Source organism: Hoplias malabaricus, chromosome 7 (genome assembly GCF_029633855.1).
Source record: "Hoplias malabaricus isolate fHopMal1 chromosome 7, fHopMal1.hap1, whole genome shotgun sequence".
In the NCBI taxonomy this organism is placed as follows: domain Eukaryota; kingdom Metazoa; phylum Chordata; class Actinopteri; order Characiformes; family Erythrinidae; genus Hoplias; species Hoplias malabaricus.
The window spans coordinates 29,517,762-29,537,790 of NC_089806.1; the positions used below are offsets into that span (position 1 = coordinate 29,517,762).

At 49.3% G+C, this 20,029-nt stretch overlaps 1 non-coding gene across 1 annotated transcript; it reads left to right on the forward strand.

The window, feature by feature from the left end:
* The first annotated feature begins 568 nt into the window (after positions 1-568).
* Positions 569-722, forward strand: LOC136702858 (5.8S ribosomal RNA). Its single transcript, XR_010803964.1, has one exon. It is a non-coding gene; the product is annotated as a 5.8S ribosomal RNA (ribosomal RNA).
* The last annotated feature ends 19,307 nt before the right edge of the window (positions 723-20,029 follow it).

A 20,029-nucleotide genomic window follows, 5' to 3' on the forward strand; every position in this document is an offset into this window, starting at 1 on the left:
AGTTGAAGGGGCTGATGAGCCCCGGATGCGGAACACAGGTGGGATCTCCACCCAGCCTCACCCTCCGTGGGGACTCACCCTCCGGCGGGAGAGCGTGGCTGGAGCGCACACCGGGTACAAACTTTAGACCGGGACCCGTACGCAAGGTAAGGCAAACTTACCCTGATGGCCGTGCGCGAGTTGACGGGGCCCAGAGAAACCCCCCGAGGCGTGGACCGGCGCAACGCCGGTCTTAGTGGGATCTTTTAGATTTCCCCCTTGCTGGGGACTTGGAAGCGAACCACCGGGACTCGCTGGAAACAGCGAGGTTAAGAGCGCACACTAGCCATCTACACCCCCGGGTGTCTTGGTCTCCTAACACGTAAAAGGGAAGGTTGGGCACCACCGAGGTGATCCATCTGGATGCCAAGCCGGGTTTAATGACCCCCAGCCCGACCATAAAATTCCCTTTGTTCATGAATCCCTTCCATCTCATCCAAGGGACGTGAACCTAACCTAAACCCTTAAATTCTGTTGTTCAAAAGGCTTTAACACAAAGTCCCGTCCGTAAGGGCGGGCAAAATGATACAACTCTTAGTGGTGGATCACTTGGATCGATGCATCGATGAAGAACGCGGTAAACTGCGTTAAATAATGTGAAACGCGGAACACAGATCATCGATATTTCGAACGCACATTGCGGCTGCGGGGTCCATCCCACGGCCACGCCTGTCTGAGGGTCGCTTTACCCATCGATCGGTCTTCCTAGACTGCGGCTGGAAGTTCGCAGGGCCTCCACCTCGGACGGCCCTTCGTCTTCCTAAACCCAGACTCGGTTCTTAAACCACCGTGTGGCGAGAGCTCCGGATGTAGGGAGAGCCATTAGGTCCGGGTCCCATCCGTCATCGTCTCTCCCCGCTGGGCTTCCCGCCGTCGGAGGGTGGGCACCGTAATACGGCGAGCGGCCGGGGGGTTCGCGCCCCGCGCCCCGCAAAACAGCCTCGTAGCGCGACCTCAGATCAGACGAGACAACCCGCTGAACTTAAGCATATCAGTAAGCGGAGGAAAAGAAACTAACAAGGATTCCCTTAGTAGCAGCGAGCGAAGAGGGAAGAGCCCAGCGCTGAATCCCTCTTTCCCCTGACCGGGGTGGGCCGGGAAATGTAGCGTACGGAAGTCCGTTTAGTCTCGGTGCGGACGTGGGACCAAGTTTTGCAAGTTAGTCCACGTATACACTTTTTGGACAAAGGCCCATTCAAATATATTGCCATTGGACGCATATTGTTACAGTTGGATTGTATTCCGGATTTGGATCCCAATTGCCACTTAAGAGATAGAGTATCCGGACACTGAGCACTGAGTGCTAACTCGTTCCGATTTGCTTCCCCCGGTTAAATTCACGATTTGGACAGCACTAGAGGCACTGCTGCACCATCTATACATTCAGAACGTCGGGCCCCTCCTTTTATGATGTGTCACTTGTCTCTGATTGGCTTTCTGAATGGAAAAACCTACACTCTCCAACTTCCAATATATTCAACAGTGTCATATATATTGCAAATGGGATGCATTCAACTTTGACCTCCCAACAGTCCAGCCCAAAGCTTGGGGGAGGGTCCAAGGGTCCAGAAAGAGCGTAAAAAGGTCCAAATCACATGTACAACATGGCTTTGCCACTTATTATGTCATTTCATATTAAAATTTCTGTTTTTTTTTTTACAATAAACCTTTCATGTCCCATTTGGAGCATATGGCATCCCAATTCACATATTCTGCCCATGAAAACTTATGAATATTGATAATTTTTTTTTATGTATTGTCAACATCCCAATTCCAATATATTTGACTTGCACTCAGTATATTGCAATTTGACACTCGGTCATTTATATTGCAAATGGGATGTTCGTTCAATTACCATATATGCATATATTTGTGTTGTGTCAAATATATTGGAAATGGGATGCTTGTCCAATTACCATTTGTATGTTGTGGACACCCCTTAGAAGGGTCCGATTGACCCCAAATTGCAATATGTTTATCATGGACACCCCATGAGACAGTGCGTGCAATGGAGATAGCGTTGTTGTTTTCTATAAAAATAGCCCTAAAACTGTTCCTTTGTCTTGCACACACATTTGAATAAAAAACAGAGGCCGAACTGACACATGGAACGGAATTTTCCAGAATAAATTTGCTGATTTTTTTTCCATACTAGGCAAGGTCACAGGGACCTGGCCCTTCGATATGTTGTTCTGGGGGCCCAGAAGGGCCAGCACTCGACGGGGCTAAGTCGGCAGACCCCCACAAACCCAGTTTCTGGACATCCAACTTCCAATATATCCCCATTCAAAACTCATATATGGCAATTGGACACTCCTTAGGAATGTCCGAATGACCCCGAATCGCAATATGTTTATGATGGACACTCCGTTAGATGGTGTGTAAAGTTTTGTAAGCCTAGGTTGTTGTTTTCTATAAAAAATCCCTAAAAACATTTCATTGTCCTGTGTGCACTTTTGAATGGGGACAGAGGCCTAACTGAAGAGTCAGAGGGCATTTTTCTGGAAATATTTTAATTTTTTTCCTATACAAGGAAAGGTTGCAGTGTCACAGCCCTTTGATATGTTGTTCGAGGGTCCGAGAAGGGTCCGCAGTCGAAGAGGAGAGGTCGACAGACCCCTCCAAGGCCAACTTCTGGACATCCCACTTCCAATATATCCCCATTCAAAACTCATATATGGCAATTGGACACTCCTTAGGAAGGTCCGAATGACCCCGAATCGCAATATGTTTATGATGGACACTCCATTAGATGGTGTATAAAATTTCGTAAGCCTAGGTTGATGTTTTCTATGAAAAATCCCTAAAAACATTGCATTGTCCTGTGTGCACGTTTCAATGGGGACAGAGGCCTAACTGACAAGTCAGAGGGGATTTTTCTGGAACTAATTTAATTTTTTTTCCTATACTGGAAAAGGTCGCAGTGTCACGGCCCTTCGATATGTTGTTCGAGGGTCCGAGAAGGGTCCGCAGTCGAAGAGGCGAGGTCGACAGACCCCCCCAAGGCCAATTTCTGGACATCCCACTTCCAATATATTCCCATTGAAAGGTCATATATGGCAATTGGACACTCCTTAGAAAGGTCCGAATGACCCCGAATCGTAATATGTTTATGATGGATACTCCATGAGATGGTGTGTGAAGTTTCGTAAGCTTACGTTGTTGTTTTCTATGAAATATCCCTAAAAAGATTTGAGAAAAACAAAGGCCTAACTGACACATGGAGTGGAATTTTCCGGAATAAATTTGCTGATTTTTTTTCCATACTAGGCAAGGTCACAGTGACCTGGCCCTTTGATATGTTGTTCAGGGGTCCCAGATGTGCCAGCACTCGACACAGATAATTTGGCAGACCTCCACAAACCCTGTTTCATGACATCCCAATTGCCATATATAACACTTGAGTCAAATATATTGCAATTGGGATCCCAATTCCCATATATAAGACTTGTGTCAAATATATTGCAATTGGGATCCCAATTCCCATATATATGACTTGTGTCAAATATATTGCAATTGGGATCCCAATTGCAATATATAAGACTTGTGTCAAATATATTGCAATTGGGATCCCAATTCACATATATCACACTTGTGTCAAATATATTGCAATTGGGATCCCAATTCACATATATATGACTTGTGTCAAATATATTGCAATTGGGATCCCAATTCACATATATCACTCTTGTGTCAAATATATTGCAATTGGGATCCCAATTCACATATATCACACTTGTGTCAAATATATTGCAATTGGGATCCCAATTCACATATATCACACTTGTGTCAAATATATTGCAATTGGGATCCCAATTCACATATATATGACTTGTGTCAAATATATTGCAATTGGGATCCCAATTCACATATATAAGACTTGTGTCAAATATATTGCAATTGGGATCCCAATTCACATTTATTACATGTGGGATCACAATTCAGATATTTAATAGTGCTTATGTCACATTTATTACAAGTGGGATCCCAATTCAGATATATAGTGCTTATGTCACATTTATTACAAGTGGGATCACAATTCAGATATATAGTGCTTATGTCACATTTATTACAAGTGGGATCACAATTCAGATATATAGTGCTTATGTCACATTTATTACAAGTGGGATCCCAATTCAGATATATAGTGCTTATGACACATTTATTACAAGTGGGATCACAATTCAGATATATAGTGCTTATGTCACATTTATTACAAGTGGGATGACAATTGAGATATATAGTGTTTATGTCACATTTATTACATGTGGGATCACAATTCGGATATTTAATAGTGCTTATGTCACATTTATTACAAGTGGGATCCCAATTCAGATATATAGTGCTTATGACACATTTATTACAAGTGGGATCACAATTCAGATATATAGTGCTTATGTCACATTTATTACAAGTGGGATCCCAATTCAGATATATAATGCTAATGTCACATATATTACAAGTGGGATCCCAATTCAGATATATAATGCTAATGTCACATATATTACAAGTGGGATCCCAATTCAGATATATAATGCTTATGTCACATATATTACAAGTCGGATCCCAATTCAGATATATAATGCTTATGTCACATATATTACAAGTCAGATCCCAATTCAGATATATAATGCTTATGCCACATATATTACAAGTGGGATCCCAAATCAGATATATAACACTTGTGTCAAATATATTGCAATTGGGATCCCAATTCACATATATAACACTTGTGTCAAATATATTGCAATTGGGATCCCAATTCACATATATAACACTTGTGTCAAATATGTTGCAATTGGGATGGTTAAAGTAATGACTTATACATTTTGGGAAAACATTATATATGGTTAAAAAAATACATGTTTCCATACAGCCCAAGTCCCTTTGATCCTTTTTCTGTAATTAGAAGTATAAAATTCCACTGTCCAAAACCCATATATTTTTTTTGACTGGAATATATTGGCAGTTGGATTATAAGATCTCGGCTTAGGAGTGAAATATCTTCAAAGTAAGACCAGTTTCCTCTGAGTCTGAGTGTTATCAACTCAGGGTGTGAGTTTGGAGATGATTGGAGGACATGCATTTTTTCACTAAAAAAAACTCAAAGGGGACCCTTTTAGTTTTTTGAGTGAAAATATTTATTCTCTCCAATCTTCTCCAAACTCTCACACTGAGTAAAATAGACCCAGACGTAGAGAGAAGCATTTGTAAAAAACCTCCTACGTAGTTCTGAAGCTGATATCTGACAATCCCACTTCCAATATATTCAAGTCAAAAAAAAAATATGGATTTTGGACAGTGGAATTTTACAACTCCAAAGACAGATATGAGATCAGGGAGTCATGGGATATATGGCTAAATGTATTTTTAGGCATTACAATTATGTTTTCCTAAAAAGTGCTCTGATGACAATATGTAGTGATGGGACACCATCCCACTTTGAACATATTTGACACAATATATATGGTAATTGAACAAGCATCCCACTTACAATATATTTGAAGCCATAAGGATGTATGGGAATTGCACAAGCATCCCACTTCCAATACATTTGACAGCAATTAGACAACCATCCCACTTCCAATATATTTGACACCATCAGAATATATTGCAATTGGACAACCATCCCACCTCCAATATACCATCCCACTTCCAATATATTAGACACCATCAGAATATATTGCCATTGGACAACCATCCCACTTCCAATATACCATCCCACTTCCAATACATTAGACACCATCAGAATATATTGCCATTGGACAACCATCCCACTTCCAATATACCATCCCACTTCCAATATATTAGACACCATCAGAATATATTGCCATTGGACAACCATCCCACTTCAAATATACCATCCCACTTCCAATATATTAGACACCATCAGAATATATTGCCATTGGACAACCATCCCACTTCCAATATACCATCCCACTTCCAATATATTAGACACCATCAGAATATATTGCCATTGGACAACCATCCCACTTCCAATATACCATCCCACTTCCAATATATTAGACACCATCAGAATATATTGCCATTGGACAACCATCCCACTTCCAATATATTCGGACGCCGGAAATACCCCATCCCAAACCCAATATAATATACATGCATTGGGACATTCCATGTGCCACCTGGTGGACTGATGAAAAATTGCAGATCAATCAATCAATCAAATTTTATTTATATAGCGCTTTTCACAACAAAAAGTCGTCACAAAGCAGTTTTACAGAGATCCGGGTCCAAGCCTCCTATGAGCATGCCAGGGGCAACAGTGGCAAGGAAAAACTCCCTCAGCACACGAGGAAGAAACCTTGGAAGGAACCAAGACTCATACGGGGAACCCATCCTCCTCGGGTCGACACCGGAGACACAACAGAGAACAGAAGTAAAAGTGAAATGACCGATGAAGGGGTTATAGTAATATAAATGTAGTATATTAGTGATGATGGAGAAGCAGAAATGAAAATGGTGAGGATGATGATATTAGTGATGTATGAGTCTGATGAAGGAGGAGGTGATCAGGGATTCAGTGTGAGTTAAAATTAGGTGCAGAGTTAATCTGAGATAAAACAGATTAAGCCAAGCATGATAAAAGATAAAAGATAAAAGGCCCAAACTTTGATTATTCATATCTCTTTCCACGTGAGGAGTAGAGACAAAGCGAGGGCCCGGAACTTCATGGCGTGTTCCCCTGAGCGCACTGGACCCGCTCTCGGGCTCGGCAAAAATCATCTAACGGGCGTCGCGCGCTAGCGCTCTGGTCCCGTCCGATGGCTGTATACCATATGTGGATTGGGATGTTGAGTGGCTTTCTTAAGGAAGTGCCTTCCATAGATGGTGAAGGCCCGGTATCGTCCCGCATCCTGCCGGGTAGATCGGGCTTCCCGGAGTCGGGTTGCTTGTGAATGCAGCTCAAAGTGGGTGGTAATCTCCATCTAAGGCTAAATACCGGCACGAGACCGATAGCGAACAAAGCACTGTGAGGGAAAGTTGAAAACAGTACTTTGAAGAGAGAGTTCAAGAGACCGTGAAACCATTGAGAGGTAAACGGTCGGGGGACCGAGAAGACCGCCCCGGGGGATTCAGCCGGGCGGACGGCCCGCGCTCGTGTGGTTCCGTGACTTGGAGGCGAGTTCATCCAGGCGAGAGAGGGGGCGACCCCACTCCCTGCTCGGCCCTGAGCTTCGCCTCCCGACTTCGGGCCTCTCGGGCGTATGAAAGCTCGACCCGTCAGGTGCATTTTCCCCGCGTGGTGGTGAGTCGCGACCGGCTCCGGTTAGGCTTGGAAGGGCCCGAGGGTGAAGGTAGGTGCGTCCGGAGATGGGGCCCCGGACACGGGCGTTCCGCTACAGCCCCTCGCTCCAACTTCGCCGATAACGCCGGGGCCGCGGAGCAATGTCCGTGTTCTCCCCTCCTTCGGGATGGGGATGGGCCCCCCCCCCCCGATCATTCGGTCGAAGCGGGCCGGTTGGGCTGTCCTCAGCCCCGGGCTAGGCCTGCTACGGCGATACGGGGGGTGATCCAGGCCCACAGCACCCAAACGCCTAAGGTCAGCGGCTAAGTTCGGACCCCGACCGACCCGTCTTGAAACACGGACCAAGGAGTCTAACGCGTATGCGAGTCAAAGGGCTTGAACCCCGGAGGCGCAACAAAGGTGAAGGCCGGCGCGCGTCGGCTGAGGTGGGATCTAAGACACCCCGTCCATGGTGGGTTGACAGGGCACCACCGGCCTGCTCTCCACCGAGTGAAGAGTGGAGCAAGAGCATACGCTGTGGTACCCGAAAGATGGTGATCTATGCCTGGGCAGGGCGAAGCCAGGGGAATCCCTGCGTGGAGGCCCGTAGCGGTCCTGACATTCAATTCGGTCGTCCGACCTGGGTATAGGGGCGAAAGACTTAACGAACCATCTAGTAGCTGGTTCCCTCCGAAGTTTCCCTACGGATAGCTGGCACCATACCCGGCCGTCGCAGGTGTCACAATCCCCAATTTGAAACACGGACCGTACGCCGCGACGAGTAGGAGGGCCGCCGCGGTGGCGCTGAAGCCTCTGGCGTGAGCCTGGGTCGAGCCGCCGCGGGTGCAGATCTTGGTGGTAGTAGCAAATATTCAGATGGAATCTTTGAAGGCCGAAGTGGAGAAGGGTTCCACGCCGACAGCGCTTGGCCGTGGGTTAGTCGGTCCTAAGGGATAGGCGAACGCCGTTCGGAAATGCTGGGGCGATGGTCTCGTCTGCCTCTCGCTGACTGAAAGTGGATCGGGCCAATATCCCTGAACCTGGGAGCGGGGAGATTGAGTGCCGAGAGGGGCTCTCATAGCGGTAACGCAAACAAACCCGGAGACGTCGGTGGGAACCCCGGGGAGGATTCTCTCTCCTTGCTAAAGAGCTGGAGCGCCCTGGAATGGGATTGTCCCGAGAAAGGGGCTCAACGCTCTGAAAGGCGCCGCATGCATCTGTGAGGCAGCCGGGACGTTCCCCATCGGCCCTTGAAAATCCGGGGGAGGTATAGTGAATTTCCCCCCAGGCCGTACCAATATCTGCATCAGGTCTCCAAAGTGAACAGCCTCTGGCGTGTTGGAACAATGTAGGTAAGGGAAGTCGGCAAAACAGATCCGTAACTTCGGGATAAGGATTGGCTCTAATGGCTGGGCTCGGTCGGGCCCTTTAGCTGAAGCGTAGGCCGAGGGCCTGGAGCGGCCTGGCTCCGGGGAACTGTTCTGGTTCGCCCTTGCCCTGAGGGTCATGCGGGCAAAAGCGCACGGCGCCCGGGTTGACTCCTGCGTCTGTCGGTTAAAGTGCGTGGGCCGCAGCCGCGCGAAGAAGTCGGTGTTCATCTTCGGCCCTTCCTTCCCGAAGTCGTCCGGGCTCCGAGGCCCATCGCCGGGTCCCGGCCACACTCGCGAGCACGGCCTTCCGTTCTCCCGTTCGGACGTGGGGGGTAAGACTCGGGAGTTGTGTGCGGATGCGTCGCCGGCCGTAGGGGCTTGGGAGGACCGGACCGGAGCGGTGTGACTGGAGCCGGGTGCGACGAGCCGAGGCCTCGTGGATCTATCGGGTGTGAGTCTCGCCTCGGGGGGGGGCGGCAGCTCCGAGGCGGTTCTCTCGACCGGCACCCAACAGCCGAATTAGAACTGCTGCGGACCAGGGGAATCCGACTGTTTAATAAAAACACAGCATTGTGAAGGCTCTTGGACGGTTTTGACACAATGTGATTCCTGCCCAGTGCTCTGAATGTCAAAGTGAAGAAATTCACCCAAGCACGGGTAAACGGCGGGGGTAACTATGTAAATAAACCCCGGAGTTCGTTAAGGTGAGCAGGGTGGGAGACCCAGCTCCAGGGACTCCGAGTCAAAGCATTGTGTGCCTCCACCTCCTCGTGGTAAAACCGGGCAACGTCCTGTGCGGTCAGGGTGGCTAAGAGAGGCTTCCCATGTGACGGACTGACCGACCGTTCACATTAGCCAGGTCTCCCCATGATGGGTTCTTCGTCCCCGACCACACGGTTGGTCCCCTGCTAGGGTTTGACCGTAAGAGCAACGCCACCCAGGGGAGACGTTTTTCACATCAGGCTGGTAACCTGCATGACAGTCTGGTTGGTTGGCCCAATGCGGACCCAACATGTGTGGTCTAGCCGGTCAGACTCCCTTACGAGGGAGGGGTGGTGGTTAAGTTGGTTCTGTCATGGCCCGTTCTCTTCTGTGAGTGGGAAGGTATCAAGGTATACAGTATCGGCTCCGATCTAATGGCGTGCGGGCTTCCCCGCCCTCCCACTCTGTGGATGCCCGGGAGAGGTCACGGGCGAGGCTAGCCTGGTTGATCCATTCAGCTTCACCATGTTCGATGTTGTAATAAATACGGCCGGATTCGACCTGTGTTCAACCCCCTGCTTGTGTTCACAGGTAATCCACCGCGGACAAGGTATTGTTTCGAATCCGTTGAGACCGAGTAGACGACACGGACCGAAGCGGGGCGGACAAGGATGTTCTATCTTTAGGTCGGGCTGAGATGGATCATGACACTCAACGGCGCTGCAGGGGGCAGCGTTAAAACCTCCGAAACAGAGTAGCCCGCTCTGCTGTAGATAACCAAATGCCTCGTCATCTAATTAGTGACCTGCATGAATGGATTAACGAGATTCCCACTGTCCCTACCTACTATCTAGCGAAACCACAGCCAAGGGAACGGGCTTGGCAGAATCAGCGGGGAAAGAAGACCCTGTTGAGCTTGACTCTAGTCTGTCACTGAGAGGCTACATAGGGGGTGTAGAATAAGTGGGAGGCCCGCCGAAGGCCAGCACCGGGGCGGGCTGTCCGTGAAATACCACTACTCTTACCGTTACCTCTCTAACCGGTGGGAAACCTTTCCTTGCTGGGGGTTCCTTGTTCGAAGGTGCTAAGCCCTGAGTGGGTCGCTTGGCAGTGAGTCCAGGATTGTTGGATTGTTCACCCACTAACAGGGAACGTGAGCTGGGTTTAGACCGTTGCTCCGATAGTAATCCAGCCCAGTACGAGAGGAACTGCAGGTTCGGATACATGGTACTCGCGCTTGGCTGTGCAGCCACTGGTGCAAGGCTATCATCCGAGGGCTTACGACTGAACGCCTCTAAGTCGGAATCCCGCCTAGAAGGAGCGATACATCCGCGCCCAGCATCGGTGAGCTTGGTCTTGGATAGCCGGGGTGGGAGGCGGTTTCCTCCCCACCGCCGGTGACGAGAGCCGCATGACACTGGAACCGGACCGGGGCTAATGAACGCCTCGGTCCATCTCCGTCCTGAAAGCAAATGTCTCTTGATCCGGGTGTGAAATGACTCGTAAACGACCTGATTCAGAGTGCGGGTGTCGTAAGTGGCAGAGCGGGTGAATAAACTGCGATCCATTGAAAGTCATCCCGTCCACTCAAACATTTGTCGGGGGAAGGCGAATGCCTAAAACCCCCCCGGCAGTCCGGAGCAGTCCAGGTCTCGCAGTGGGTGAAATTGGACTTGGTGCAATTTCTGAACCTCTGGTTCTCTGGGGCGCGGATTGCTCTTGTTGGAGAGCAACATGTTGCCCGCAACATGAGTGTACCTGGACTCACTGCCAAGTGACCCACCCAGGGCTTAGCACCTTCGAACGCTTGGCTGGCGGGCATAGGGAGGCAGGTCGCTCCCTTGAAAAGTCCTGGATGTCATGACTTAGTGCAATTTCTGAACCTCTGGTTCTCTGGGGCACGGGCCCCGGAGACTCCGTACACCGGTTAGAGGTAGCCGGTGGCGGGCTTAGGGAGGCAGATCGCTCCCTTGAAAAGTCCTGGATGTCTGGACTTAGTGCAATTTCTGAATCTCTGGTTCTCTGGGGCGCGGGCCCCGAGAGTCCGTACACCGGTTAGAGGGAGCCGGTGGCGGGCTTAGGGAGGCAGGTTGCTCCCTTAAAAAGTCCTGGATGTACCTCGCAGGTCTCGCAGTGGGCGGAATGAGACTTAAAGGAATATTGACGGAGCTATGAGGGGCACCCCCTGGAGGTCCCATGGCCGAGAAAAGTGCTCCGAGCCCGGGGTGATAGAGAACCGTGAACGCCGCGGTTAAAAAACCTCAGGCCTCGCAGTGGGCGGAATGAGACTTAAAGGAATGATGACGGAGCCAAGAAGGGCCCCCCCCCTGGAGGTCCCATGGACGAGAAAAGTGCTCCGAGCCCGGGGCGATAGAGAACCGTAATTCACGCGGTCTAAAACTTCAGGTATGGCAGTGGGCGGAATGAGACTTTAAGGAATGTTGACGGAACCAAGAAGGGCCTCCCCTGGAGGTCCCATGGCCGAGAAAAGTGCTCCGAGCCCAGGGCAATAGAGAACCGTAATTCACGCGGTTTAAAAACTCAGGTATCGCAGTGGGCGGAATGAGACTTAAAGGAATGATGATGGAGCCAAGAGGGGCCCCCCCTGGAGGTCCCATGGCCGAGAAAAGTGCTCAGAGCCCGGGGCAATAGAGAACCGTAATTCACGCGGTTTAAAAACTCAGGTATCGCAGTGGGCGGAATGAGACTTGAAGGAATGATGACGGAGCCAAGAGAGGCCCCCCTGGAGGTCCCATGGCCGATAAAAGTGCTCCGAGCCCGGGGTGATAGAGAACCGTGAACGCCGCGGTTAAAAAACCTCAGGCCTCGCAGTGGGCGGAATGAGACTTGAAGGAATGATGATGGAGCCAAGAAGGGCCCCCCCCTGGAGGTCCCATGGCCGAGAAAAGTGCTCCGAGCCCGGGGCGATAGAGAACCGTAATTCACGCGGTCTAAAACTTCAGGTATCGCAGTGGGCGGAATGAGACTTAAAGGAATGTTGACGGAGCCAAGAAGGGCCTCCCCTGGAGGTCCATGGCCGAGAAAAGTGCTCCGAGCCCAGGGCAATAGAGAACCGTAATTCACGCGGTTTAAAAACTCAGGTATCGCAGTGGGCGGAATGAGACTTAAAGGAATGATGATGGAGCCAAGAAGGGCCCCCCCTGGAGGTCCCATGGCCGAGAAAAGTGCTCCGAGCCCGGGGCAATAGAGAACCGTAATTCACGCGGTTTAAAAACTCAGGTATCGCAGTGGGCGGAATGAGACTTGAAGGAATGATGACGGAGCCAAGAGGGGCCCCCCTGGAGGTCCCATGGCCGAGAAAAGTGCTCCGAGCCCGGGGTGATAGAGAACTGTAATTCACGCGGTTTAAAACTTCAGGTCTTCCAGTGGGCGGTCCGAACTTGGCTGGATGGTTTAGTCCGAGGAGGAGGGCTTAAGTGTGGGCCGGATAGGTTCGAGTGGTGCGCTGGGTTCCTGGAGGTTGAGCCTCGGAGGTTAGGAGTGGGGCGATGGTATGAGTGAGGCCGAGTTGGGTGAGCAGGGGTCGGGCATGGGTGGGGGTGGAGATGGGGGTCTTATCCCCGGAGGTTAGGACCGGGGCGATGGTGTGAGTGAGGCCGAGTTGAGGGACCATGGCTCGGGCATGGGTGTGGGCGGAGATGGTGGTCTTATCCGGAGATACGGACCGTGGGGGCAAGCCTGAGATTGTCCACCCCGGGAATAGTGAACTAAATTCGGCAAGGCGTTGTTAAAAAGGGGGGTCAATTCCTTTTTTTATTCAATAGAAAGGCACAAAGGGTCTCAGATGTGAAAATTCAATTCAGCCATCATTTTTTGACCAAGTGCTAACCCTAGCCAGGAATCCCAGTGGGACGTTTTAAAGTGGGACTTAGAAAAATTTTTGACCCTCTTCGCCCGAGTAGCAAGCCCGAAAAGGAGCACCTTGGAGAGGCAAAAATTCATAGGGCAGGGGCGTTTCCAAATTGGCGCCGTCAGGACATTAGGGTTACTTTAGAAACGATGAAAGTTTGGGTACACCCTATGTAACTATGACAAGCCCAAGGCTCTGGTTCGTCTCTGGGCATGAATATAGTTGAGTTTTACGCCTAATCTCACTGAAAGTGACCCGAAACTGTTCAAAACCCCGGTGATGCGAATTTCAAGCCCGAGGAGTGACACACCTCTGGGCTAAGGGTGGTGGTAAGCCCGGCCCCCCCTCTGGAGGTCTAGAATGACTTCCATGGACCCCGGTGATGCGAATTTCAAGCCCGAGGAGTGACTCACCTCTGGGCTAAGGGTGGTGGTAAGCCCGGCCCCCCCTCTGGAGGTCTAGAATGACTTCCATGGACCCCGATGATGCGAATTTCAAGCCCAAGGAGTGACACACCTCTCGGCTAGGGTGGTGGTAAGCGCGGTCCCCCCTCTGGAAGTGTTCAAAACCTAAGACGAGACATCCATAGACCCCGGCGATGCGAATTTCATGCCCGAGGAGTGACGCCCTCTGGGCTAAGGGTGGTGGTAAGCCCGGCCCCACCCTCTGGAGGTCTAAAATGACTTCCGTAGACCCTGGTGATGCGAATTTCATGCCAGAGGAGCGACGCCCTCTGGGCTAAGGGTGGTGGTAAGCGCGGCCCCCCCTCTGGAAGTGTTCAAAACCTAAGTCGAGACATCCGTAGACCCCGGTGATGCGAATTTCATGCCCGAGGAGTGACGCCCTCTGGGCTAAGAGTGGTGGCAAGCCCGGCCCCCCCTCTGGAGGTTTTCAAAACCTAAGTCGAGACATCCGTAGACCCCGGTGATGCGTATTTCAAGCCCAAGGAGTGGCACACCTCTGGGTTAAGGGGATGGTTTGGGTTGCCTCCCCTCTGGAGGTCTAAAATGACTTCCATGGACCCCGGTGATGCATATTTCAAGCCCGAGGAGTGGCACACCTCTGGGCTAAGGGGATGGTTTGGGTTGCCTCCCCTCTGGAGGTCTAAAATGACTTCCATGGATCCCGGTGATGCGAATATCAAGCCCGAGGAGTGGCACCCTCTGGGCTTAAGGTGGAGGTAAGCCCGGCCTCCCCTCTTTATTAAAAAAAAAAACCTCTAAGTCCCAACGGCAAATGCCAAAGCTTTAACACTGGTAGAACTGACTTGACTATCTGCCCTTAGCCCCCGATGGTTCGTTCGATAAATGCCTGGAGAGGTGGCTGTTCTCTGGGGTCAAAAAAGCCGAATGGTCTCCTACATCCATCCGATGGGTGCCTATAGGTAGTTTACCTACCCCGGGGACTGCCTAAGGTCGATAGGCCTCCGACCACTGCCCACTTGCGGGGCGGTGGAACGGACCGCCCGCCGGCAAAGTTAACTCTTAAACCCATTTAATTTCAATGACCTTAGCTCCAACCCCTCCCGGGGGGATTAGTTCTATATATGCCCGGAGAAGTGGCTGGTTTCCGGGGCCAAAAAAGCCGAATGGTCTCCTACTTCAATTTGACGGGTGCCGCCTAAAGGTAGTTTACCCACCCCCGGGGACTGCCTAAGGTCGATAGGCCTCCGACCACTGCCCCCTTGCGGGGCGGTGGAATGGGCCGCCCGCCGGCAAAGTTAACCTTTAACCACTGATCGTTACAGCCTTAATTCGGACAAGGTCGGTCGGACCTCGTAAAGTGGTGTCAGAAAAGTAGGAAGGCCGGGCCGGGTCAAGAGCCACATAAGTGCGACACTCACCTGATTCGAAACAGCCGTGCGGATGAGGTTGAAGGCCACCGCGCCTCCAAGGCCTGCATCTTGCCACGCGAGCCAAAGAAGGTTGTTTGCATTATGCAGCTGGTTCCCTCCCCGGTCCAAGAACACGAACCCATCCTGGGTCCCGTGTAAGTCGGTGAGAGCAGTCAACCAAGAGAGCTCGGTGGCCGACAACCCGATCGGAGCATCACCGAACGAGGCACTGGTCTTATGGTTGCGGACGTAGATCACAAAGCCGGCATCATCCGTGGCGCTGGCTTGCCTCAGCTCCTGCACGGTCATGTTGCGAAATACCACCGACCGATGTCCTGTTAGCATGGACAACAGGCCGAGGAGGTAGCCCTGGAGCATCTGTAGTGGCGACCGGCGGGCGGTGTCCCCCGCCCGGGCCTCTTCAATCAGCTGAGGGATTCGGGTCTTAGCGTGGCTTAGAAAGACCCTGAAATCTGACGGAGGTGACTTAACTTGAATGTGCGTTGAATGTGGCCCAGAATCGTGCGAGCAAGGTCCCTATTTGCCTTGGCGAAGGTCAAATGAATCCTCTGGAGCTCTTCAGGGCTGAGCCCAGAGACCTCCGCCCACATGCGAGATGAATGACTTGGCACTGTGGAGATAGCACTTGACGGTGGTCGATGTGTATCCCAGCTTCTGCAGGCTCTGGACCCAAGTCGAGACTCTGGAGCGATGGATGAATGACAGGTCTGTGAATTCGCAGCCGGCCGGGGTGCAGTGAAGCAGGAATCGGATAACTTGGCCCCGTCGCTGGCAAGAGTTTTCGACATCTGTCGGGGATGCGTCTGCCCTGAGGTAGAAGTCCTGGAACTCGTCTACCAAACGGCTGGCGTAGGTGTCCCGAAACCGATGGAGGACCACGAGCTGCTTCCCCCGGAAGGTTTGCTGTGCAAGCTCGGTCTCCGAATCTGTGCATGAGGTGGATTCGGCAGGGGAAGGCTCGCTCGTTGGTAGTCGCTGTCGACCGGCTCCGGCGTGGCTTGGCCCGTTGTGGCTGGACCCGGCGAGGCAGGGTCCTCCGGCGATGTAGGTTCCGGTGAGGCAGGGTCCGGGGAACAGGATCCCGAGGGCGGTGGAGAGTTCAATGGCTTAGCCCTCTTGATGGCAACGCAGAAGGTGGATGGTGCGAAGGCGTCGAGCGGCAGAAAGTGCGATCCGAAGGGCAAGGCCATTGAGGGAATGCACCGAGCCCAGGTGATCAGCCGGCGAAGAGAGACGGCAAGCCGCAGAGAGGGCAGTCGAGCTGTGACGAATTCTCCCCGCTTCGGTCCAGTTCTCGGAGGAAGGCTACGTCGTCCGGTCTGAGTTGATGGAAGACGGCAAGGTGAAAAGTCAGATCCGTGGCAATGGCTTGTTCGCAAAGCGGGCAGCTATCCATCGTGACAGAATGACCGCTCTTGGGAGAAGTCGACCCCCTTATATACCCCGGTTCGTCCATAATAAAAATAAAAGTTTGCGAATGAAAGCATATTTTGGTTCCATATTTTTGGTTTCTCGTCTCCTATCTAATGTTCTTTAAGTATGTTTTAAGGGCTATTAATGTATCCATTATCAGTGGGTGCTTTTTACTGAGTAAACTTTATTGGCAACAAAGAAAGGCATTAATAAAGACATGCTCATTAATAAAGAAATGTTCATTTCTTCAGATTCTTTGCATCCCACCTGTAATACCTACCTGTGCCCCACATTTTGAGAAACGTTGGTATAACTTGCCATAGCAGAGTGTGTAGAATGTACTCTGTGGGCGAGGTACTAGATCCAGCCCTCCTGTCAAAACAGCCAGAGCTCAGAAGTGAGAAGCTTTTCAAAGTGAAATTGAGACAGTGGAACTCAAAAGCAAGAAGGTTTTGGAACTGAAAGCAAGACTGAGAGAAGTGTAACTGAGAAGAAGCACAGCGCAAATACAAAACAAACTAGTGAATATGGAAATATTCTCTTTATAAACCTGTTTTTAAAACTCTCAATATTAACAACAGTCATCCTTTTCGAAATGTAATTTCTGGGCTATGGATTCTGCTACTTGGTTCTCAAAACTTAATATGATGCCCATACTATTGCATTTGTAGTAAAATAAATCTTTTTAATAAATAAAATAATTTAATAGTATTAATATATATATAAACAATATTTAATTTAATATAAATGATATTAATATAGCATATATTATTTCAGGGCAACACGGTGGTGCAGCAGGTAGTGTTGTAGTCACACAGCTCCAGGGACCTGGAGGTTGTGAGTTCTAGTCATGCTCCAGGTGACTGTCTGTGCGGAGTTTGGTGTCTTCTCCCCGTGTGGGTTTCCTCCAGGTGCTCCGGTTTCCTCCCATGGTCTAAAAACACACGTGTGTTCTTGAAATTGATAAAAGTATTTTTCAGTGTTTTGTCATATTGCCAAGAATATCAATATAGCTAAAATACCCCCCCGACGTTGGAGGCAATATAAGTTTAAATTCAATGTATCACTATTTTAGTGTGTTATTCACAGTTAATCAAGCCAATGGGAAAGAAAAACAAACCACATGGACTTAAAATTGATTGTCATATACAGATCTGAGTTACAAGCGAGCAAGCTTACTCCAATGAAAATGAGCTGCAAAAACACAAAACAGAACCATCAAAATGATGACACATGGGCTTCATTTAAAGAATTGCAACTTTAAATTCAGAAAACAACTGCAAGTTCAGAAACACTATGTAAGTTCAGAAACATGCATTTGTTTTCTGAACTTGCATTGATTTTCTGAACATGCATCGCGTTTCTCAGTTGGCATTTGTTTACTGAACTTGCATTGCATTTCTGAAATTGCAGTTGGTTTCTGAAGTTGCATTGTGTTTTTTAAAATGAAGCCCAGGTGTCAAAGTTATGATTGATATGTGTTGTGCATTTGCAGCTCATTTTAACTTGCACTTGGACTTTCCTGACTTCTGTACCTTTATGTCTCCTGAGCTTCCCCTACCTGTTACTGAGTGTAATTCACATTTACAATACTGTCATGAAATCAAGTCTCACACACACCCCTCTCTCGCTGTCTCTTCTCTTATAAACAAACTCACACACATACACACACACACACACTTCTCTCTCTCCTCAAGGGCAGCCCTGACTGAGTCCAACCCGCCATCTGATCCAACGACTATAAAGATGATCATCGAAATTTGGTCTAGGGTATCCTGATGCCACGTGTACTTGTGGACACTCTTATGCTCGAACATGGTGTTCGTAATGAATAAACTTTGATGGGCACAGAAATCCAATAACTGAACACCACTTGGGTTCAGATCAGCAGGGCCGTTCCTCCCAATCACGCCTCTCCAGGTCTCAATGTCATTACCCATGTGAGTGTTGAAGTCCCCCAGCATTGGAGTCCCAAGAATGAGTACTCTCCAGCACTCCCTCTAGTGTCCCCAAGAAGGCCTGGTACTCTGAACTGCTGTTCGGTACATAAACACAAACAACCGTCAGAGCCCTTTCCACAACCTGAAGGCACAGGGAAATTACCCTCTCGTCCACTGGGGTAAACCGCAACGTACAGGCGCTAAGCTGGGGGGCTATGCCGCCTTACGTCTCTCACCCTGGGCAACTCCAGAAAGAGCATCCAGCCCCTCTCAAGGAGATTGGTTCCAGAGCCAGTATTGTGTGTCGAGATGAGCTCAACTATATCTAGCCGGTACCTCTCAACCTCACGCATCAGGCTTTATTCAGAATGGCATATTAATGTACCTTGGAGGTGAGTCAAATTAAATTTTGATATTGTTTATGGTGTAATGGGCTCTGGTTTTGGCTTGTTGAAAAGGTGGAAAAATATGAGCAACATGCCTAGTGCCAAGCATGAGATAATAGGGCAGACATCCCAAGTCTCCCAGAAGTTCTGGGAGTCTCCCACATATTATGTGATATACATAGTGATACATGGCAGAGGCAGGGCCTTCCAAAAAGAGAAAATACAAATCTCATTTCATCTCTGACTACCTGAAAGTGTACCCATTATAAAAATGAAAAACTTGTGTACTGTACTGTTTGCCATAGTGGTCTCAGCATTGCCCACAGCAGGCTAAATGATCATAAAAGGCATGTTGAGGTGTGTTCATATGATAAATAAACATATTACACTTACATCAGTTCCTTTGGTGTGTGCAAGAGCTTTCCTAGCCTTCTGGGGGTGTTGGATTTCTGGATTTCTGGAATTCTGTGAAGCTGCTTTGTGACAACATCAGTTGTGAAAAGTGCTATATAAATAAATTTGATGATTTGATTTGATTTAGGGTTGTGAAGATTTAGAGCGCTGAAGTGATGGATCACCATCCAAAGACTCATTTTATGTACTTACGGCTGAATGCCCTCAGATCGTGACAGATTGGTTCCAACTACTTTAAAGCCTGCAAGCTGTTACTACATCAAAGAGGGACACACCACCTACTGATATGAACCATCCTTAATATCAGTAGGTTGGATGTTGATAAGTGCTTGTCTAAGGATATGCTAAGGATATTTTCCATGTTGTTGCCTAAATAAAAGAATCCTATTATTCTCACAGGCCTGGTTCTCATGGGCATCAGTAAGTATACATGTGTGTTTGTATGCCCACAAAAGCATGTAAATAGTCTGTTATGGAGTGGGAAGACTGCCGTCTATGAGATCAATAGCAGAGAGGAAATGTGTGCTTAGTGAGTGAACCCCAGCCTCCATCTGTGGCTCTTTCTGCTCTGAGGCCCAGGCCCTGGCTTCTTTACACTGCTGTCTGTTTATCGTCTCTCAGGAACTCTTGCATATGCCACCACCAAATGGTGTTCTACAGCAACCTGCCACTTCCCTATCTCATTTTAGAAATGCCAGGGGGCTTTTTCTGTTTTCATCTCTCTCTCTCTCTCTCTCTCTCTCTCTCTCTCTTTGATTTGTGTGTGTGCATGCATGTGTCACATTCTCTC